A 24,671-nucleotide genomic window follows, 5' to 3' on the forward strand; every position below is an offset into this window, starting at 1 on the left:
CCAACAAGGTGAAAATACATTTGGCAGGATTTGAAACTATTTAAGTGATTGAACACATGTAGTAGTATAAGTAAATGTCAAATTAGAAGGATGTCTCAGCTATAGTGTCCCAGTGATAATACTTTGGTCCTGTGCTATTCTATTTTTAATCAATGACTTAGGATAAATGAAAAGATAATTTGCTTGCTATATCTGAAAATAGCATACACATGTTTTGCTGTGTGCTTGGCTTGAGTTACTGATAGAAGCTGTAGGAGTTCCACGTATGACATGACTCATAGTTTCAGAAGTGGCTCATCTTCTCATTGAAATTTGCTTCTATTTATTTTATCCTCATTGGAAGTCAGAGAGCACCCTCAAAGTAATACTTCATGGGCTTAAATAGTATTTTTCTATAAGCTTTCTTTAGAGACATTTTTCAAAACTTTAATCATTTAAACTTTTATCCTCTGAGTGTCATCTCTTCATATGAATAAAAAATTCACCCAGACCTTTGGAATCATTCCTTTAAATGTGGTTCTCTCTGACTGTGGAACGCATCAGATAAATCTATTACACCTGCAGAGAGTGATCTCTGGTAACTATACATGCACTTTGGCAGATATAATTTAAGAACATGTTAATCTGATTTCCAGTAACATGGTCAGGTGGATGTACATTTTTTGTACCATATGCAATAGTCATGTCCCAGGCATCAATGACTTCTACATTGAGGTTTTAGCAAATGTCCTTCATAAGATAATTAATGTAGTCATGAAAGTCGCCAAATCTCTCAACTTTGATGTACATCTCTCTTATGTTTTCAGATTTGAGGATGACTTTGGTGTTGGGACTTCTCAAGAATAATCATTCAATAGCCCATTGAACATTGATGACCCTTTGTATGAAGATATGAGGAAGGGTCTAAAATGTTGTCACAAGGAAATGACAATGACTGTGTTTTTGTCTGCTGATATTCTGTCAATTTCATGGGTAATATATGCGTCATCTTTCATTGAGAAGAGTGGTTGAATGACAACTGGGTGTCCATGTTTTTTTCTCTTGGATGTGAACATCTTTCCATATCTACAAGTATATTTAAAAAAATTTTCCACTTCCATTTTGATCACAACATTTCAGAGCTGATGAAAAATAAATGATCATATATTTTAGAAAAATAAAAGAGATGTAACACTTTTCAAAACATGATCAACCATGTATCCTGTTCCTCAAGAGCTTTATTGGTAAGAGTATCATTTCTAATCATCAAAGGCAGAGAAGTTTTATAGAGAATTAGAAGGTACATTAAAGTCTAATTCTATTTCCTTATAATTTATTCATGAGAAAATATATTTATGAACTATATAAAGATATATTTCTATAGTTGTCTTTATATACATATGTTCACAAGTCCAAAATAAAATGCAAATAAATATCATTTTAAACAACATAGAATTCAGCTTTAATTTGAAAATTAATATGAGAGAAACATACTTTTTTATAATTTTAAGGAAATAGAATATCCACTGATGTAGTGTTGAATCTCCCATGAGGTAAATAACTTTTCTTTTCAAGCAATCACTGATTATATTCATACCATTAAACTAAGTAAGTTTACATGATGTTGGAATCCACTTCCCTTGCAAAACATAACCACTGGGAACAGGGACCTTCATTCCAAAATGGCATTTTTCTCTCTCCATTTCACTGTTTAATAAAAGAAATGTTATATAAAATTAGCAACAGAATAATTTATTTAGCTAGATAAAATAAGTCAGCTTAATGCACCACTTTAAGGTTTGCAAAATATTTTACAAAAATTCTCTCATTTTATCTTCATAAAAACCATTTCTTCTTATTATCACCTAGTTTACAAATGAATAAACTAAGACAAATAAAAATTAAGTCACTTACTTAGTGTGAAATAATTAGTAAGGTCAGAGGCTGACTTTGAACTCAGGTCTTTCCCAAACCCCAGGTCCAGTTCTTTATATACTATACTACTTTGCTTCCTAGCAACTTCTCAAAAAGACTGTCTATAATATATGCCTCCATTTTCTCTTCTCTCACTCTCTTCTTAATCTTTTACAATATGGCTTTTGACATAATTTTACTGAAACTGCTCCCTTCGAAGTTATTAATGAGCACTTAGTTGCCAGATCCAATGGCCTTTTCTTTATTCTCATTGTCTATGACTTCTCTTTAGATTTTTGACCCTGTTGATCACTCTTTACTCCCTGATTATTTCTTTTTCACTAGGTTTTTGGGACACCACTCTCTTTCTGTTTTCCTCCCTACCTGATTATTGTTTTCTTTTTCTGGATCCTCCTCTAAATCACACATGTTAACCATAGATATATCCCTTATGGTTCTAGACAAGGCTCTCTTCTTTTTTTCCCCTCTGTATTACTTCACTCCATGATCTCACCAAGTCCCATGGATTTAATTATCATCTTTATGCTGATAGTTCTCATATCTACTTATCATGCTCCAGCTTCTCTGTTGACTTCTAATCTTGCATCGTCAACTACCTTTCAGACATCTTAAATTGGATATTCAATAGAAATTTTAAACATAATAGGTCTAAAACACAACTTATTATTTTTCTCTTTAAACTTTCCTTCCTACTAATTCCTACCTTCTCCAGTGTAGAGGGCCACAGAGAGTGGGGAACACTGAGAGAGGTATAAGACACTTTAGTCCAGTAAGGAATCCTGCTGACAGTGTCTGGTTTAGTCCTCATCCCCCACTAAGGGGATTCTGGTCTTTCTGAGAAGTCAGGGCATGTGGCAACGTGTTGCCAGGTAGGCAATGTGTTATACTTGAAGCAAAGTTATACTAACATGGCAAGGAAACATCTGCACACAATAGCAATTGTTTATCAGTATCCTATAATTATGTAAGTGTATTACATAAACATAAGGTATATAAGGCTGAGGATTTTTGAAAAATGACCACTTTCATGAGTTCCACCTCATCACTCCTCACCCATGATCAGGACTTGGGCAGGTACTAAAGACTTCCTGTGAGCAGGTATGGACATCCTAATATTGTAAAGTGCAATATCACCTCCCTAGTCTATCAGAATCATAATTGAAGAATTATTCTGGACTCCTTACTATCTGTCACCCCTCTTCTTATATCCAATCTTTTACTAAAAATCATTGATTTTATATGTGTAGCATCTTTCACATATACTCCTCTTTTCTTTCCTGACACACTTTCACCTCATAACTTGATTATAGCAATAGTTTTCCTCAAGTCTCTCTCCCATTCCCATTAATTCACCATTCAGTTACTAAAGTAATTTTCCTAGAGTGAAGGTTTTACATCTCTCCTTGCCTCATCTCAATAAACTCCAGTAACTTCCTATTGCGTCTAGGAGCAAATATAAAATTCTCTGTTTAGTATTCAAAAGATTTTTATAATCTGACTACTCCTACCATCTTTTTTACACTATCTTCCCCAATACTTACTCTGTGACCCAGTGATAACGACTTCTTGGCTGTTCATATCCATGTCATGTTCATTATCTGGCCATGATGAAAAAAACTTCATCACTCAGCTCTGGATATTCTCTCTGACTATCCCCATGCATGGAATTCTCTTTTTTGTTCTAACCACTGACCTCTCTGGCTTACTTTAATTAAAATCCTATCTTCTATAGAGAACTTTCTCCAACCCCTCTTAATTCCAGTAACTTTTTCTGCTGACTATTTATCCCGTATAAATATAATTGTTTGCATATTGTTTTCCCTTCCTCCCATTTGACTGTAAGCTCCTTGAGAACCGGGACTTGTCTTTTACCTCTTCTTATATCCTCAGAGCTTAGCATAGAGCCGTATACATAGTAGTATATGATAAATGTTTTTTGATTGATTGATCTAGCATTCACATTCTTTAGGGTCCATTCTTCTCTCTTCTCTATGCTTTTTCTTTTGGTGATTTCATCAGTTTTTAAGGGTTCAATTATTATCTCTATGTTTATGACTTCCAAACGTATACACTGATCTCTAGTAGTATCCTTCTGGAACTCCAGTCTCACATTGCCAACTGACTGATGAATATCTCCTACCATATATCCTATAGGCAACTCAAACTCAGCAAGTCCAAAATGAAACTTTGTGTCTTTGCCTTTACCTTTGCCACTCCCTCCTCACTTCTACCTTTAAGAAGCCTTAGCTTTCTTCAAAATTTAGAGACTGTCTTCCAATCTTCCATGCGAAGTCTTTTCTGAGCCCTTGAAAGTATCAATGTTCTCTTCATCTGTTCTCAAATTATTTCGTATTTACTTATCTGTGTACATAATATATCTCTTTAGTAGATACTGTTAAGCTTATATAAGACAGAGACTTCCTGTTTTTTTAAAAATGTCTTTGGGTTTCCAGCATCTGTTAATATATAAAATGCTTAAAAAGACTTTGTTTTTGTTGCGCTTCATTTTGTATATCATAAACATAACTAATGCAAAATAATATGTAGGTGCATAAGAGATGTGCTTACCAAATTCTATGTGAAATCTGAATAAAGAACAATTATTCATAACTATTAAAGATAAACTATAACTGCTTAGAGAAGGTGGGCATTAGAAGTGGATTTTAGAGAATGAGAAGTATTTAAATAGGTTGAAAGTAAGACTAAGGTATAAGGCATTTCAAGCTTAAGGTATGTTATGAGCCAATAGGAAGAGAAACCACAGACCTTACATAGGAGATAATTATGTGGTTAAATTACAGGAGAAGTGAAAGGGACAGTGTGGTTGGATTGGTAAATGGAACCTGGTTGTTCATTTATTTTACTGGAAGGATTTGGAATAGAGAAATAATTTGAATTAATCCCTGCATGAAGCATAGATCTGGCAACATGGATTGGAGGAAGAGATTGAGTTAGGGATTCAATTAGGAACTGAAGTAGATAGAGAAAAGTAGAGACACAAATCAGATTTAAAAAGTAAAATTTATAGAAAATAGTCAATGAATGAGTCTATTCAGAAAACTGAATAGAAATAAATAAATTAGAACTCACCAGAAGTTTTTAATCTAGTCTTTGAGAGAATTTTCCCCTAGATATCAGAGCTCAGATTTAACAATCTAAATCACTGGTCAAATGGAATTTGTTTTATTTAATAAAATAAGGAAGATCTGTGTTTATCACAGAAATCAGCATGGCAAAACTAAAACTCTGAAGAAAAGTTTTTAGACTCTCAAATTAAGGTTATTATATTAAGAAATTTAACAAAAAACTTCATTACTAAAAATGAATGGATTTTCTAGAACTAAACTAAAGGACTAGTATAAAAATCAACACACAGGCATATATACATCCATATGCACACATGCTTTCTAATTCTGATTCTGTGCACTTCCATCAAAACATTTAGAAGATGGTATAGATGTGAACAAATTCCAAGTTTAAGCTTTTCCACCTTATTCAATTATATGCAATCCAAAAAAATTTCTAAATACTCAGATGGTGATGAAGACAGAAGGATAGTTGAACCCACAATGAGGACTGGCTTTAACTTAAATCGAAAATATTTCCTTCCATGCATTTTTTTTTTTAATAAAAAAGGATACTATGGTAACTCCTTTGATTTTTATCCCAGGCCAACCAAGATCTCCTGGTTGCTAACTGAGTTAACGCTGAGTTAAAATGCTGAAAATTATGTTAAGTGAAAATTTTCATTTAAAAAGACCAGGGATCACATATCAATCACTACACCACAGAGTTGACTTACTGTTACAATTTGAAACCTCAATGGCTTTTAAACTTTTCATAATTTCAACCCTTACATTGAACTTTTAAAAGATAAAAATATAAATTTATCAGTTGTAGATATGGGCACTCACCCATAAATAAATAAATAAATAAAAGCAAGGATTTGCTGAGTTTGAGTTGCCTACAGGATATATGGTAGGAGATATTTTTATTTATTATATGGTCACTTTGTATATAGAATTATGTTATATATGTGTACATCTATGTCTTATTTTCCAATAAAACATAAATTTGTGGAGTTCAGGAACTGTTTTATTTTTGCCTTTCTTTTCTCCCCAAACTCAACACAATATCTGTAGCTGGCACTTAAAAAATGATTATTGACCATATTTATCAGACAAGGTTAAGTAAACAATATATAAATCTATTACCAGAAGTTTGGTATAAAACCATCAAAAGGAAAAGAAAAAGGAAGAAAGAATTGCTATATAGATATACCAAATGAATCAAATTGTTATTAGATTATAGTTACTTTAAGCTAAAGATTCTGTGATTTGTAAATACACATTTACAAATGTGTTTGTTTTAGCACAAAATTACAGAATTTAGGAGCTGGAAAGGACCTCAATTACCATAGTTTAGGAGCTGGCAGGGATCTCAAAATATATCCGAAAGAAATCTTCATTTTAATGGACCTGACAAATAGTCGTTTGTGTTTAATTTGGATACTTTCAAAGAGAAATCCTATCACCTTTCAATGGAGCAATTCTCTTACATTCTATTGTTTTGCATGTTATCTCTCCCATTAGACTGTGAGCTCCTAGAGATAAGGGACAGTCTCCTTTCTTTGTTTCCCCAGCATTTAGTAGGGCTTAATAAGTGTTTATTAATTGATTGATCTCAAATTTACATTTACCTCTTTGAATTTCTAACTCTGACTCTTAGATCAGAGTTTTTAGAACCAAATGGAACATTTTTAATCCTTCTTCAATTTGAAAATTCTTCAAATAATTAAATTATTACATAACTATAGAGCCTTCTCTTCCAGGTGTTAAACATGCCTAATTCCTTCAAACAATTCTCCAAATATGTTGATTAAAGACTTTTATCTATTCTGGTTGCTTTCCTCTGATCATTCTCTAGTTTAGCAATGCACCCAACATATGTCATCTTATCTAGGGCAGAGTACAGAAGCCCTTTTCCCTTTTACCAATTTCCAATGTGACTCTATTGATGTAACCCAGCTCTATGCAAACTTTTTATACTATCAACTCAAATTGAGTTTATAATCCACCAAAATTTCCAGTTTTTTTTTCCATACAAACTACTATTTAATCATACTTCCCCCAGATTGTATTTGTGAAGTTGAGTTTTTAAAGCCAAACATGACATTTTACTTTTGTCCTTATTGAATTTCATCTTATTGGATCCACTCCAATGTTCTAAAAGTAGTGAATAAATTATAATAGGACATAGCATGCCAACCACTGCTCTAAAATGTCAAGGTATTTTATAGATCTTGACTTTATCTCTATACAATGTGGTAGTAATCCCTTCTAGCTTTGTGTCATCTGTGAATTTGATGAACATGATATTTAATGTTTTAATCCAAATATTTGATAACAATACTAAAAAGCACAGGGCCAAGCATTCTTCTGTAGATTTCTTGCTATATTGACACTGAACAATTAATGGCTGTCCTTTAAGTCTAGCTAGTCCTGTCAAACATGCAGCCAGCCTAAAACATACCCAAGTGTGGTAGTTGGAATCAGATTAAAATTTAATTGGTAAATATTTGACAAAATAAATACAGATACAAAAGGACAGAGATAATACTGATATGTACTTTTCTAAGTCAAAATATGGCTTGCACATATGTGGTTTAGTGACCCCATTTCTATTTGAACTTGACACATTTGATCTAGAGTAGACCCATGTGTGTTTTCCCAATTTAAATTGCATCATTAAATGCATCATTAAATCTAGAAGAACTGTATCTACAGCATGCTTCTCATTTAACAGTTTAGCAAAACTGGCAAAAAAAAAAAATCAACCTAAAATCATTTATGACTATATAGCAAACACTACTAATATAAAGACAAAAGCAAAACAATTCTTGCCCTCAATAGGAGAAAACCACACACACACATAGAAGTACAAAACACATATATAAAGAATGTAAAAGGTAACATTATAGGAGAAAACAGTAGTCACATCAGGGTCAGGAAAGGTTCCTAAAGAAGGGAGTGATTGAACTGAATCTTCAAAAGAAACCAGAGATTTCAAGAGATAGAAGTGCACTCGATAGTCTGTTCAAAGACATGGAGACAAAAGTTGGAGCTTCTTGTGTGAGCAACAGTGAGAAGGCCATTATAGATGAACCAAAGAATGTGTAGATAATAATTATAAGAAAATAGGAAATTAAGGAAGGACAATGTTGTGAAATGTTATAAATGCCAAAGAAGACCAAATTTTATTTAATTCTAGAAGTAACAGAGAGTTGTTGGAATGTATTGAATATAGGCATGACATGATTAGTTTTATATGTTGGGAAAATCATTTTGGTGGATATGTAAGGATGGTTTGGAGAGGGCAGGAATATGAGGCATGGAAACTAATTAGAAGGCTTTAATAATAATTCATGCTAGAGGAGATGACCATGAAATAAGGTAGTATCTATAAAAGTAGAGAGAAGGGTGCTTACATGAATAAGTTCTGTATAAAGACAGAACTTGCATAACTTGGCACTGGATTAATTTGAATATATGAGAATGAAAGATTGAAGATAATATTGAATTTGCAAATCTTGATGACTGGAATAATGGTGGCACTCAAAGTCTAGATAACAGTAAAAGTTTTTGGGAAAATGATTTCTTCTTTGGACATGCTGGGCTTGAGATATTTATGGGACTTTTTATTTGAAATGTCACAGAGGCAGTTTGTGATATAGGACTACAGGTCAGAAAAAATGGCAGGGAAGGATTGTTAAATCAGACAGTATTCCACATTAAATATGGAACTCATGGAAAATGATGAGGCTACCAAGTAAAATGATATAGAGAAAAAAGAGAGCATTGTAATGGGCTGAGGCTTGAGTTGATGCACTGAGGTCCCAAGCACGTGAGGCTAAATAGTAATTGGACCATACTCTATTAATATATAAGCTTGGAGAAAGAATGACCCTGCCCACTCTTTGTGCAAATCCTGATGTGTTGTATAGGAAATGACGATTTTGGTGGGTGGAGGCAAGGGAGTGGAAAGGGAAGTGGAAGGAGAAACTGCTGGCTGGCGTCTTGTCACAGCTTCTCACATTGCTACCATGACCATCCTTCACCTCCTATCTCTCTCTGCTAGCTGGCTTCCTGTTGCAGCTGCCCAGCTGCCCATATTGCTATTGCAATCCTTCTTACCCATATTGCTATCGCAATCTCCCCTCACCTCTACTGAGAATAAAGATTGAAGATTTTCCCCTTAACCTGAATTCCTGACTCAGGCTAATTTTAAATATGCGGTCATCACAGAGCATGACCCAGGACAGTCTTAAGGAATATCTGAGAATTGACATAAAGATCTAGCAAAGGAAAGAGAGAAGCAATTACCGAGTCAATCAGAATTTATTAGGCACCTGCCATGTGCTATGTATGCAGAGGCAGTTAGATGACTCAATAGATGGAACATTGAGCCTGGAGTAGAAAGACTCATCTTACTGAGTTCAAATCTGGTCCCAGATATTTAATAGCTGCGTGATCCTGAGCAAGTCATTTCACCTTTATTTGCCTCAATCCACTAGAGAAGGAAATGGCAAACCACTCCAATATTTTTGTCAAGAAAACCCCATGGACAGTATGTTCCACAGCATCATGAAGAGTAGTACACAACCAAAGAACAATATGCCATGCCCTGTGCTAAGCAGTAAGGATACAGATTTAAAAAAAATTAAGCCCCTGCTTAAATCTGACATAGAAAATAACCATTAAATGCCGATTTACAACCAAGATACATGCAGCATAAATTGGAATTCATCTCAAAGGGAAGGCACTGAGATTGAGGCAGAGTGGGAAAGGATTATTGCTAAAGGTAATACTTTAGTTGAGACTTGAAGGACACCAGGAAAGCCAAGAATCAGAGCTGAAGAGGGAAAGAATTACAAGTTTGGGAACAACCAGTAAAAAATACTCAGAATCAGGGAAAAAATCCCTAGCAAGGAAACTAGAAACACTAGATCAAAATGCAGGAGGAATAAGAAGACTTTTGGGGGTTTTGTTCGTTTGTTTGTCCTGTTTCTTTATAGTAATGAACACAAATGTGAATATGCTTAGAATTGACTTTTGAGGGCTGTTATAAACTCTGAAATAATGATGTACCTTTTCTCCAAGGCTCCTAGGCATTTTGTAAGGAAGTATTTAGAGGTAAAAAACTTCTTCCTTATTACCTGTAAATTATACCTGCCTCCTTATCCTTAAAAAAACAACAATAACAACAACAAAAACAAAGAAACAAAATCTTACCAGATCTTGCCAACTCCACCAGCTTTTTCTATATCTGTCCTCTACATCTCAGCTAAACTTCATTCCCTCTGCAATCTGGTCTCTGAATTTACTGTTTAACTGGAACTGCTGATGCTCAGTTCTAATCAGTGATAATCTAATCCAAACCCCTTCTTTTCCAGATGAGAAAATTGAAACCCAGGAAAACTCCTAGTGACTTACTAAATTCACACAAGGAGAAGGTAATAGATCCAGAGTTTGAACCTTAATTTGCTAATTCCAATTTGAATCTTCTTGTCTATTGTTGTTGTGGTTAAGCCATTTCAGTCATGTCTGACTCTTCATGACCCCATTTGGTGTTTTCTTGACAAAAACACTGGTGTGGTTTTCCACTTTCTTCTCTAACTCATTTTACAGATGAGGAACTGAGGCAAATAGAGTTAATTGACTTGCTCAGGGTCACTAAGTGTCTGAAGGTATATTTGAACTCAGGAAGATGATTCTTCCTTACTCCAGACATGGCACTCTGTAACCCAATGCTACCTAGCTACATATTCCATACAAGGTTAATTTATCAAACGCTTCTTGTTGACCAGATAAGTAGTACCTTTTATTGCTTTTGAGGTGAACTGAAGCCAGAAGTTAAATTGCTTGCCAGGGGATAGATATCTTGTTAACAACAGAACTAGAAACAACATTATGATTTCTCACTAATCAAATGAAACTGATTGGATTATCTAGTCTAAACTCTGTGTTTTACAAAAGAAGAAATTGAAGACCCAAGAAGCTAAGTGTTTGCTGGGATGAATGCCATAGCAGAAAATAGAATTCCTAGAGCTATTTTAAACTATAATTTGACAAACCTTGCCAAAGAAGCTCAGCATCTCTAATAACTTCCTTTTCAACTGCTAAATTCCTTCCTTCCTAAGTTTTCATCACTCCTCTTCTTAAAATATTAAACTTACTTTATATTGTAGAGAGAGAACATTTTGCCTTACATATAATAAAATTGTTTCCTCTTGCCATAGATTATAATTTTAATAAGTATAATCCTATTAAGTTCTAATGACTTTCTAAAATATTCTTCCCAGAATCATCATTATTCAATCTTTTTTTTCTCTCTTTAGTAAAAGAGAAAGAGGTATCGCCTCACTAAAGCTGCTGATTTCATTGCAAACATTCTTGATCTTAGGTCTCTGAACTTGTTTTGTAAAGTATCTTGATAATCACATTTTAATGTAATTGGTTCCCACATTAATTCTAATGCATTTTATTCTATGTTTTAAAATATTATATTATTTGGAGAAAAGCTCCATAATTTTCACTACTCTCTTACACACATATACACATACACACCCATAGATACACAGAGAGAAACATACAGACACACACATTAAAAAAAAAAAAACCCTGCTATACTACTACCTTTAAATCCATTCCTTTTATTTACTTTAAAATCTTACTCTAACAATACCCTGTATATAGGTGTATATATATATATATGTATATATTTTTATGTATGTATATGTATAAATATATATGTGTACATATATATTTGTTTTTTTCTGTTTTGATGACTTGTCTCCATCTGTCTACAAATATACTTAAGTTTTACCTATCTTCAAAAATCTTCCCTTTGATCCTTTCATGTCATTAAATTGAATTTCCAACTTTCTTTTATTTCATTTTCCAATTACTAAGAAAAGTCATCCAATCCTGTTACCTTCTGAAATGTTACTTTAGCTCCCACAACTCTATTGAAACCTCTCTGAATACTTTCCATAAACTTTTTAACTGGTATTTGTCTTAGACTTTGATAGACCCCTCTTCCTCAATACCATTCTCTTTGTTCTGGGAACTGACACAGTAAAATTCATAAACCATTTAAAGGGGATAACTTTTTCATTTGGATTCTGAGCACATTTTCCATGACAATGAGAAACATTTGCAAGCATATTTATCTTTATCTAATACTTCACTTGATATTGATAATAAGAAAACCATTAAACAAGTTATTTCTATAACTATATCAACCAAAGAATATCATATAATATTGCTATGTGTATGGAACAACTCTTCTTGGAGGAAAGCAATCTGATTGAATTTTGCTCGCCCAAATCAAATGCTTTTTATAATAGTGAAAAAAAAATACCACAGTGGGATCATGTATTCTTTCAATTTTTTGTCAATTGTAAAAATCTGACCATCAACTTATTTCATATTTCCATCAAGGATACTTTTAAAACATATTCAATCATTCTTATAAATGTTATAAGGATGAGAATATAAGTATATGAGTTACTAGTTGTTGATATACTTAATCATCTTTTTAATAATTATAACAATAGCCAGCATTTATATATATAACTACACATGCATGTGCATGCACACACATACAATTTACAATTATAAAAAATATTTTTATTTAAAGTTTTAGTTCCAAATTCCATCCCTCCTCTTCATCCAGAAGGTCCCCCCTCTCAGAGATGGTAAGCAATCAGATATAGGTTATATATGTATAATTATGTGAAATATTTTCATCTTAGTCATTTTGTACAAGATTTGAATAGAAGAAAAAAATGGAAGAAAAAAGTGAAAAAGACATATATGCAAACAATACCAGTTCTTTTTCTGGAGGTAAATAGTATGCTTCATCATCAGTCCTTTGGGATTGACTTGGATTGCTGAGAATAGCTAGATATTCATTGTTCTTCATTGAACAATATTGTTATTATTGTTTTAGTGGTTATGTTCACTTTGCTATGCATCAGTTTGTATAAATCAAGGTTTTTCTGAAATCATCCTGCTTGTTACTTCTTATAGCACAATATTATTTGGTTACAATCACATATTGGACAGGCATTCCTCAGTTAATGATCATTCCATTAATTTCTAATCCATAGCCATCACCAACAAAGCTGCTATAAATATTTTTGCACAAATAGGTCTTTTCCCCTTTTGGTCATAGACCCAGCAGTGGAATTGCTGGAGCAAAGGATATGCAGTTTAATAATCCTTTGGGCATAATTTCAAATTGCTCTTAAATTGGTTGGATAAGTTCACAATTCCACCAACAATGTGTTATTGTTCCAGTTTTTCTATGTCCTCTTCAACATCCAATATTTTATCTTTTTGGTCATATTAGTCAATCAGAGAGTTGTGAGGTATTAATTCAGAATTGTTCTAATTTCCTGGGAGGCTGAAAACTTCTGTGTCTAAGGATGTGTTATTAGGGAGAATGCTTGCTCCCTTACAAGCAGAGAAATTAAGGACCTATCCTAGTGGCCAAATTACTGAATTTTTATTGAATAACAGGTTGAAGATTTTTTTTCCCCCTTGAAAAACTTTGATTTGATTTTGATTGACTGCTATTAGTTATGTAACTACTGGCAAGTCATCTAACTTCTCTGAACTTAGTTTTCCTTCTTTGTAAAATGAAGAGTTTGTATGTCCCCTTATAACTCAAAAATTATGTGTTTAAAGGGTGTCATATAATAATCTCTTGAAAAAGATAACCACTGTGCATTTTGCCATATCCACAGCAATTTTGGAGAAAGACATCTTGTGACCCCAATGCTGATCCCTCCCTCTGAGTAAATGCTCAAGCATTTATTTTCCTCAGCTGAAATCCCTGTTATTGGCAGAATAAGTGAGAGCTGACTACACAAGGTATTTCTACTGATAACAAGTTATTACCTTCTGTTTCTGTAAAGATCTCAAGGTTTCCTATGATTGAACCCAAGCCAATCAAATGATTTATATTTATCCTACACAGAAATCAATTTGGGCTTGAGAGAATCCCAACTATTTAGTAGTTTCTTTTAAGAGTGTGATTGATGTACAGATTAGGTTTTGGGCATACCAAAAAGATCAGAATGTAAAGATTGATTCTAGGACTTTGCATTAATTTCAAGAAAAGATGGGAGAATAAGGAAGGGGATGGGAGTGGGGGAAAACTTTGGACCATTCACTGTTTATACATTAATAATTCACTTACAACTCCCTCCATAAATTATATATCATTTACTTGAATTCTTTTGGAATGGAAGACAGAAAACAATTTCTATCTTTAAGAGTTTTTCAGAAGCCATAAAAAGGATCCAGACCTCTATAGAAGATATCAATATTAGCAGTATTGTGTAAACAGTCATTTTTGAAGTCATTTTAAGAGTCCTACAACAAATAAGACCAGAGCTGAATAGAAAATTTGATCTTCAAATACAGAACTCAAGATAAGAATAAAAAGGTAAAAATAAAAGGAAAAAAATAACTTTCTTTTAAAAATTAAAAGGCTGCATTTTTGTTTTCCTTCTTAGGTTTTTTTTTTTTTATTTTCTAGATCTGATTTTTGTGTGTGTGTGTGCAGCAAGATAACTGTATAAGTATGTACACATGTATTTAACATATACTTTAACATACATAACATGTATTGGACTACCTGCCATCTAGGAAAGGGGATGGAGGGAAGGAAGGGAAAAGTTGGAACAGAAAGCTTTGTAAGGATCAATGTTGAAAAATTACCCATGCATAGGTAATTTTTGTAAATAAAAAGTTATTTTTAAAAAAGTTAAAAAGCTTATAGCCTTGTATGGGAAGATGATATGTTTAACACTTGAGATCTTTATCTCTGTTATTGCTATACTTAGAGGGTGTAGGTATCATTTGATTTTATTGTGATGATATAAAAAAGTAACTTGATGAAGAAAAGTGATTCTACTAGAAGAAGAGGAGAATGGAGTTAAAATAAGGTAAATTACATCTTATGAAGAGACAAAAAAGATCTATTACAATTGAGGGAAAGAAGGGAGTGGGGTGAGCATTGTGTGAATCTTACTCTCATCAGATTTGGCTCAAAGAGAGAATATAAGAAACATTTAGGGAGGTAGGAGGAGAAAGGGGAAAAGAAAAGAAAAGCTAATAGAAAGGAGAACAGAGGTAGAAAGGAAAAGGTTTAAGAAAGGGGTGGGACTATAAAAGGGAAGGGTTGTTTGAGGAAAGGAGTGATCAGAAGCAAAATCCTGGGAAGGTGTGAAAGGGGAAAGGAAAAAGAAAAGTATAATGGGGTGGGGGGGGGAGATGGCAGAAAATACAGAGTTAATAATTTTAACTGTAAATGTGAATGGGATGAACTCTCCCATAAAATGGAAGCAGATAGCAAACTGTATTAAAAGTCAGAATGCCACAATTTGTTGTTTACAAGAAACACATTGAGAACAGAGTGATATATTCAGAGTAAAGGTAAAAGATAAAAAGCAGAATTTATTATGCTTCAGCTGGAGTTAAAAAAAAAAAAAACAAAAACCTCAGGAGTAACAATCCTGATCTTAAATTGTTGGAATCTTTACAAACTGCTAATTCATTAGAGTTGATAGATTATTGATCTGATCTTACAAGAAGATATTTTGGGCCAGAACCTGAAACAAGGTACTAAGTAGATCTAATTGATATAATGCTTGTGTTTGCACTTTTACTCATTGGAGTTCACATATTTGGGAAATTTCAGGGTTTAGTATGAGATATCTGAATTCACACTTCCCTTGAAGCTCTTAGGGCCAGAGAGCACTATGGGAGAAAACCCATAATCCCATTCTCTCAGAAGAGTCATATATAAGCCAGTGAAGAGTGATTCATTCGAATATTTTCCACTTGGCTGGCTGGTGACAGAAGAAGAGTTTTCAGAGGAAGAAGCTATGAGTCGAGAGTTCAGTGAAGATTGAGAAGGCTCTCTCAGAGGCAAGACATATTCAACTTGGTGCTGGCTCTGGAGGCTGAAGAAAGCAGAGGCAGAGGCTGAAGGACAAAACCTTTGGATTTGGAGACATTTGGAGGGAGCTTTTGGAACCAAGCAGAGAGAGAGGCCTCAACTAACCAGGCTGCTTTGGGAGGGAGAAAATAAACGTTTGTATTTTTACCAGCTGGCTGCCTTTGGAGTAATTATTGATCTGAACTGAAACTAAGGCTGCCTCCAGAAAACCTCCCCCGAGAAACCTGCACCTTCTCCCAGAGAGAATCATTCATCTTATATTATATTAAAGAATAACAAGAAACTCAACATTAAATCAAGCAAAAGCAAAAGAAGATCTAATTAAAAGAGATAATGAGGGCAATTATATCCTATGAAAAGGTACCATAGAACCATAGATAGTGTGGTAATATCAATACTAAACATATATGCACCAAGTGGTATAGCATCCAAGTTCCTAGAGGAGAAATTAAGAGAGCTGCAAGAAGAATTAGAAAACAAAACTATATTAGTGGGGGATTTCAACCTTGCTCTCTCAGAACTAGATAAATTGAGCCACAAAATGAATAAGAAAATTAGAAGGTAAATAGAAATCTAGAAAAGTTAGAGATGATAGAGCTTTGGAGAAAATTAAATGGGGACAGAAAGGAATATACTTTTTTCTTGACAATAATGGAACCTATACAAAAACTGATCATGTATTAGGGAATAAAAACTTCAAAATCAAATGCAGAAAGGCAAAAATAGTAAATGCAGCCAAAACAGTTATTAGGGGAAATTTTTTATGTCTAGATGTTTACTTGCATGAAATAGAGAAAAAGAAAATCAATGAATTGGGCTTGTAACTAAAAAAGCTAGAAAAAGGACAAATTAAAAACCCCCCAATTACCATATATACTCGAGTATAAGCCGACCTGAATATAAGCCGAGGCCCCTAATTTTAACCCAAAAATCTGGGAAAACTTATTATATCAGTAGGTTTAGGTAGCGCACCGGTGCCCGCAGAGGAGGAGAGCAGGTGCCGCTATAGTATGTAGAGCGGTTGCCAGCATTAGTATACAGTCCCAAAAATTGCCCAAAAATTGGGCAGAAAAACTCGGCTTATACTCGAGTATATATGGTAAATGTCAAATTTGAAATTCTGAAAATAAAAGAGTAGATTAATAAAAATGGAAAATAAGAAAACTATTAAATTAATACTAAATATACTAATAGTACTATATAATACTAAATAGTACTATTAATACTAACTAGTAAATAATAAACAAAAATAAGAGTTGGTTTTATGAAAAAAACAACAAAATAGATAGACCTTTAGTTGATACGATTAAAAAAAGGAAAGAAGAAAAACAAACTGTATCAAAAATGAAAAGGGAGAACTTTCCACCAATGAAGAGGAAATAAGAGCAATAATGAAGAGTTATTTTGCCCAACTATATGTCAATAAATCTGATAATCTAAGTGAAATAGAGAAACATTTACAAAAATGTAGATTGTTCAGATTAATAGAAGAGGAAATACATTATTTAAATAGTCTCACTTTAGAAAACTATATTAAACAATCAACTCCCTAAGGAAAAAAATCTCCAGGGCCAGATTGATTTACATGTGAATTCTACAAAACAATTAAAGAACAATTAATTCCAATACTATGCAAACTATTTGAAAAAAAACAGGGAAAGAAGGAGTCCTATTAATTTCCCTTTTATAACACAGATATGGTATTGATACTGAAACCAAGTAGTGTCAAAATAGAGAAAGAAAATTATAGACATATTTCCCTAATGAATATTGATGCAAAAATCTTAAATAAAATATTAACAAAGAGATTGCAACAAATCATCCCCAGGATAATATGCCATGACCAACTAAGGTTTTTACCAGTAATGCAGGGCTGTTAAAATATTAAGAAAATTATTAGCATAATTGCCTACATCAATAACCAAACTAAAAAAACAAACAAACAAACAAACAAACATGATTATCTCAATAGATGCAGAAAAATCATTTGATAAAATCCAACACCCTTATCTATTAAAAACAGTAAAAAATATAGGAATAAATGGAGTTTTCCTTAAAATGATTAGTGGCATCTATTTAAAACTATCAGCAAGGATCATATGTAATGAGGACAAACTAGAACCATTCCCAATAAGATCAGGAGTGAAACAAAGTTGTCAATTACCACCATTTACTGTTCAGTATTGTATTAGAAATGCTGGCTTTGGCAATGAGAGAAGAAAAAGAGATTAAAGGAATCATAGTAGGTAATGTTGAAAGCAAATTATTATTCTTTGCAGATGAGATAATGATAGAGAATGCTAGAGAATCAACTAAAAAACTATTGAAACAATTTAAAATTTAGTAAAGTTGCAGGGTACAAAATAAATTCATATAAATCATAAGCATTTTTATATATTACCAACAAAGAACAGGAACAAGAGTTACAAAGAGAAATTTTATTTACAATAACTGTAGATAATATGAAATATTTAGGAGTCCACCTGCTAAGGCAAAGTCAGGAACTGTAGGAAGACAATTACAAAATACTTTTCACACAAATAAAGTCAGATCTAATCAATTGAAAAAATATCAAGTGCTCATGGGTAGGTTGAATGAACATAATAAAAATGACAATACTACCTAAATAAATCTACTTATTCAGAAACTGCCAAGAAATTATTTTACACAGCTAGAAAAATATATTAGCAAAATTCATCTTGAAGAACAAAAGCTGAAGAATTTCAAGGAAATAAATGAAAAAAAAATGCAAATGAATGTGGCCTAGTTGTACCAGAACCTAAAACTATATTATAAAGCAGCAATCATCAAACTTATTTGGTACTGGGGTTCACAGGACAGTTTGACAAACCCAAAGACCCCATTTTTTAGGATAAGAACTTACTATTTGACAAAAATTGTTGGAGAAATTAGAAAAATAATATGGCAGAAATTAGACATTGATCCACATCTAATATTGTATACCAAGATAAGATCAAAATGGGTTCATGATTTAGACATAAAGAGTGATGTTACAAGCAAATTAGAAGGAGAAAAAATAGTTTACCTCTCAGATCTGTGGAGAAGGAAGGAATTTGTGGCCAAAGAACTGGAATGCATTATTGAACACAAAATAGATACTTTTGGTTATAGTAATTTTAAAAGTTTTTGTACAAACAAAACTAATGCAGACAAGATTAGAAGGGAAGCAATTAAAAAACATTTTTACATTCAGAGGTTCTGATAAAGGCTTCATCTCTAAAATATATAAATAATTGACTCAAATTTATAAGAATTCAAGTCACTCTCCAAATGACAAATAGTCAAAGGATATGAGCAGACAATTTTCAGATGAAGAAATTAAAACCATTTTTAGTCATATGAAAAGATTCTCTAAATCACTATGATCAGAAAAATGCAAATTAAGACAACTTTAAGATACCACTACAAGCCTCTCAGATTGGCTAAGATGATAGGAAAAGATATGAAGAATGTTGGAGGGGAGGGATGTGGAAAAATTGGGACACTAATACATTGTTGGTAGAGTTGTGAACTGATCCAACCATTCTGGAGAGCAATTTGGAACTATGCCCAAAGGGCTATCAAACTGTGCATACCCTTTGATCCAGCAGTGTTTCTACTGGGCTTACCTACCAAAGAGATAAAAAAGGAGGGAGTGGGACAAAAATGTTTCTGGCATCCCTTTTTGTGGTAGCAAGAATTTGGAAACTGAGTGGATGCCCATCAGGTGGAGAATGGTTGAAGTTATGTTATATGAATGTTTTGAAATATTATTGTTCTATAAGAAATTATCAACAGGATATTTCAGAGAGACCTGAAAAGACTTACATGAACCTATGCTAAGTGAAATGAGTAGAACCAGGAGATCATTGTACATGGCAACAAGATTATATGATGATCAATTCCAATGGATATACCTCTTTTCAACAATGAGATGATTGAGGCCAGTTCCAATGATCTTGTATGGAGAGAGGTATCTACACTCATAGAGAGGACTGTGGGAACTGAGTGTGGATCCCAACATTGCATTTTCATTCCTTTTATTGTTAATTTACTTGCATTTTGTTTTCTTTCTGATTTTTTCTTTTGATCTAATTTTTCTTGTGCAGCATGATAATTGAATAAATATGTGTGCATATATTGGATTTAACGCATTTTTAAAAAAAACATATTTAATATATATTGGATTACTTGCCACCTAGGGGAAGGGATGGGAGCCAGAACTCGGTACTTGAAATAAGGATTCTTACAAGGTGGTAACTCAGTGGAATTGATAAAGCAATGGTTATCTAGTTTAGCATGGTGATTAATAGTTCTCTAGTTCAGTACATGTACTTAGTACTTAATATAGTTCTACAAGATTGACAACTATTCTACAAGATTCACACTTACGATAATGTAATTACAATAGTGTATATAAAAGCCAACAAGGACTGGGTGAGAGACATTCATTCCATCTCCCACCTTTTTGGTGGTTGGCCTGTCTTCCTTCATTTCTCCACTGAGACCAACCCCCATCTGAGGACCTCCAGAAAGCTAACAGAGCCTCAGGCAAGGAGACAAGACTGTGAAGGAGATAATAAAGAATTTGGACTTTATCCCTGGCTATTCTTGTGGTAATTACTCAGCTGAACTGAAGGCTGGTTCAAAGACCTCCAGAAAGCTAACCAGAATGTTACATGCAAGGGTCAATATTGAAAAATTACCCATGCATATGTTTTGAAAATAAAAAGCTTTGATTAAAAATAAAAAAGAAAAATGACTATAATAATCCTAACTTGTAGTTTCCAAGATGGGGTAATTTCCCCTATACTTTATTTGGTTCTGCTCTTTTAAAAAAAACACACCAAAAAACTCAGTTGATATCCTTACTTTTTTTGGTGTGTGTGGGGGGGGAGAAGGGGAGGAGATTGTTGGGACACATCCAGAGCATGATCTTAGAACAGAATCATTTTGGATGGAGTTCCTGTCAATAAAATTCTTATATCTGCCTAAAGGTTTTGAAAAGAAACAAGTAAGAATAAATAGAGATTCAGGAAGATAGAAACTGGATATATTGGCACAAGAGATAAGATCTCTTATATAATAGTTAATCTGTCCTGCTTTACTTTCTCTACTAAGAACTCCATTTTTTTTCCCCAAAATAGTATCTTATGAACAATGGAAATTCAAATAATTTTACTGACCATCAGACTGACAATAAAATGATTCATGTTTAGAGAGGGACCAAAAAACAAACCTGAAATAAATCTTGTAAGTCCATCAATTACTAGAAGTAATAGATCTCATTCCTAGCTGTACTGCTACAGTTGATGGCCTCCACTGTCACCCAACCAACTGCAATTGAAAGTACTATTTGCATGCCCTTTAAAAAATATTATTGAACAAGTTCTATCTGTATTATACAGGAAGAATTGACCATGAACTATCAAAAAGTTAGCTTCTGTTTGCATAAATAAATATTCTAATGTAAGAAAGAGAAAGAGACTAATGATTCTTCCACCAAAAATAATTAATTAAATAAATAAACAAACAAGCAAGCAAGCAAGCAAACAAACAAACACACAAATAAATAAAAGGATGCAAAATGTTCCACCAAGCATGACCATTACAGATTTTCACTATTTTCGTTGTAGGTTTTTACAGGGAAACTGAAAAAAAAATTAGAATTGTAAAATTTTAATATTGCAAGAAACTTCAGAAGCAATTTAATTCAAACCATACTAGAAGTAGGAATCAGTTTTATAATAATCTTGATGTGCTAATACTGTTTCTGCTTGAAGAAATCTAATAATAGGGAACCCACTATATATCAAGATATGCATTATTTTTTCATTATTGTTCTTCTGTTTTTGCATGTCTATCTCCACTCGTGATTTCATTCCCTAGCATAAAAATTCTTTACTTATAGCAAATAATTATAGCAGAATAGGTATAGAATAACTGAACACATTGATTATGTATGGAAAAGTGTGATTCATTCTGGAATGAAGTGAGTTCATTTCAGAACTCACCTTTTTGCCAAAAAATGAAAAGAAAATAAAAATGTATTAAGCACCGACTATGTGTCAGATACTATGCTGAATGTGGTGTCATACTTCATCATCAAATACCTGAAATCATGATTATTCATTGTTTTAGTCAGTGGTTTTATTTATTAGGGTTTCTGTTTAGCTAGAAATCCTGAGCATCTTCCCCTCCCATATTGATTTTTTTTTTAACTAGGTAAAAAAGGCCATTCTTTCCCTTCTTTCTTTCTTGCCTAGCTTTAATCACTAAATAGGCAGTTGCTTCAATCATATTGAGACCTATTAAAAGACCTTCACTTAAAAAGGCCAATGTCTCCCACTGAATCCAGAGTCATCTCCAATTATCCTGATCTGTATCTGTCCACTGGACCCAGATGTTTCTGTAGGAGACCTTGAACAACCCCTCCCTCCTTCAAATCCAATTTACCTGCTACTGGGCTTTATGACAAATCAGACAACTATCCCTGTAATCAAAGCTCAAAATAATAGTAAATTATAGTCTCAATAATTTTTATCTTAAATAGCAAAATTTCACTAACCCCCATTTAGGGCCTAAATATCTTCCCTGATGTTTCCCTAATAGCTAACATTTTGTTTATCCTTTACATATAAATGAAAACTAACCTTTTCTGAGGCTTCAGACAAACAACAAATACATGAAAATTGACTCATCATTCATTTGTTGAAGCTACATCTTTAAACTACCCTAGACATTTTCATAATAGTAAAAATTTTCAAATAAAAATTCACTATTCTGGTAAACTTATAATTATCATCAATTTTATAACAAAATATACCTCTAAATATTTAAGTTTTCAAATGTCTTTTTATCACATTATTTTAAAAAGCTAATCTAAAAAGTCATAATCTAACCACATCCAGATTAAAAGCAAATTATTTTGTCTAATAGAATTTCTGTTATAATAGTCTCTCAAATTTCACAATATAAGAGGATTTAGAAATACAATAATAACATAAACAATATATATTTAAACATGAAACAAAACTTATTACATTGGTTTAATTGAATGCATTTCTAAACTGTTCTATATAAAAGTCATTAATCTTATTGCCTTTGGCATTTTAAAGTTATCAGGCAAGGAGTAATTACATTCAAATAAAGAAATAGTAATAATATAGTATATGAAATATGCCAAGCACTGTGTGAAATGCTTTACAATTATTATATTATTTTAATCCTCACAACAACCCTGTGAGGTGAGTATCACTATTATTTTTCTCTTTACAAATCAAGAAACTGAGACACACAGAAATAAGATAGCTTGCTTATGATTACATAGCTAAATAAATTTCTGCAGCCAGAATATAATTTATTTATATTATATTTTATATAACATAATATAAGTTTCTCTCTATTTTTTCCTACATTTTTTCCAAATCCCTTATTTGGGAACCTGATTTGAAACATGAGATGAGAGGAATTAATAGGATCAGAGGGATAGGTCTCTGAAGTAGGGAAATCATAAGAGATCTTTGGTTCAAGCAATTTTTCTCTTTTCATGCTCAAAGAAGGGCTATCAAAAGGTGGCTATAAAGAATGAATCATCTATCTCCCCCCTCCCTCCCCTTTACTTGGGAAGTACTTGTTAGCTGCTTTTCTTAGTTCTAGTAAAACAATAAGGCTATGGCTCTTTGGAGGAAAAATTACTTAAGTGCCATTTATGTTTATAGAATTTTATAGCATTTAGTTCTTGTTTTTCCTTAAAACAAACTCTGTAGAGTGGTACCTCAGAATTCACTCAGATATATCAGAAGGGAGTGAATTCCTGGAAATACCCAAAGTCCCAGGAGTTCTCCATTGCACTCTTAAAATTATTAATCTTTAAAATCCTTAATGATTAATTTCCAAACCTCCTTAATCTACTAAATATTTTTGATATTCTACAAACTTTGATTATTTGATTTTATTTCTGTAATTTCCACATGGCCAAGGCTGAAATGATAGCAAAAAATGTTTTGCAGGTTTTCTTTGTTCTTTTCTTGTAACTTAATCTCCTTCAGAAAATGTAATAAGTATTCCTGCTTATGGGACAATTGCTTCGAGTATTACTCTTTCCCCAGCATCCTAAATTTTTTAAACAGTTTCTCTGGCTGGTTTCATTTTTCTCTTTTAGAAAATTTTCAAGGTAACAAAATTTACTTGTTTTTGTTTTTTATTTTGTTTTTATTTTTAAAATTAATTAATTAGAACATATTTAACAAAATATATATAATAAAATATAAATAACATTTTAAAATTAAATCAATATATGATTTATGTACAAGAGAAGGAACATATCCAAATACTTATGTTTTTGGTTACCATAACATAGCTATGTAGGCATACTTCCTTCTATAGAACAACCATTTCCCTGAAAACAAGCATATTATTTGAAAGATTTTGTAAATATTCCCAAAGTATTAGATGATCTCTTTATTGGAAAAAATCCTCTGGGTGTTCTTTTCTAAAGTGCAATCATTTTGTTAAACAAATAATGCCTCCTTCCTCTTTCCCAACTCTATAGAATAGAATCTCGGGAATTGGATTCAAATTCTGATTCTTCCAGTTCCTGCTTGTGTGATTTTGGGCAAGTCATCTAACTTCGTTGGTTGTCAAGTTTCTTCATAAACACAACGTGTGTTGGGGAAAGAAAGCCATTGATCTAGATAACTTCTAGATTTTGTTTAGTTCTA

At 32.8% G+C, this 24,671-nt stretch overlaps 1 pseudogene; it reads right to left on the minus strand.

The window, feature by feature from the left end:
- Nucleotides 1-552: 552 nt before the first annotated feature.
- Nucleotides 553-24,671, minus strand: part of LOC127557362 (NXPE family member 1-like) — a 119,568-nt pseudogene continuing 95,449 nt past the window's right edge.

This window comes from Antechinus flavipes, chromosome 3 (genome assembly GCF_016432865.1).
Source record: "Antechinus flavipes isolate AdamAnt ecotype Samford, QLD, Australia chromosome 3, AdamAnt_v2, whole genome shotgun sequence".
Classification (NCBI taxonomy): Eukaryota; Metazoa; Chordata; class Mammalia; order Dasyuromorphia; family Dasyuridae; genus Antechinus; species Antechinus flavipes.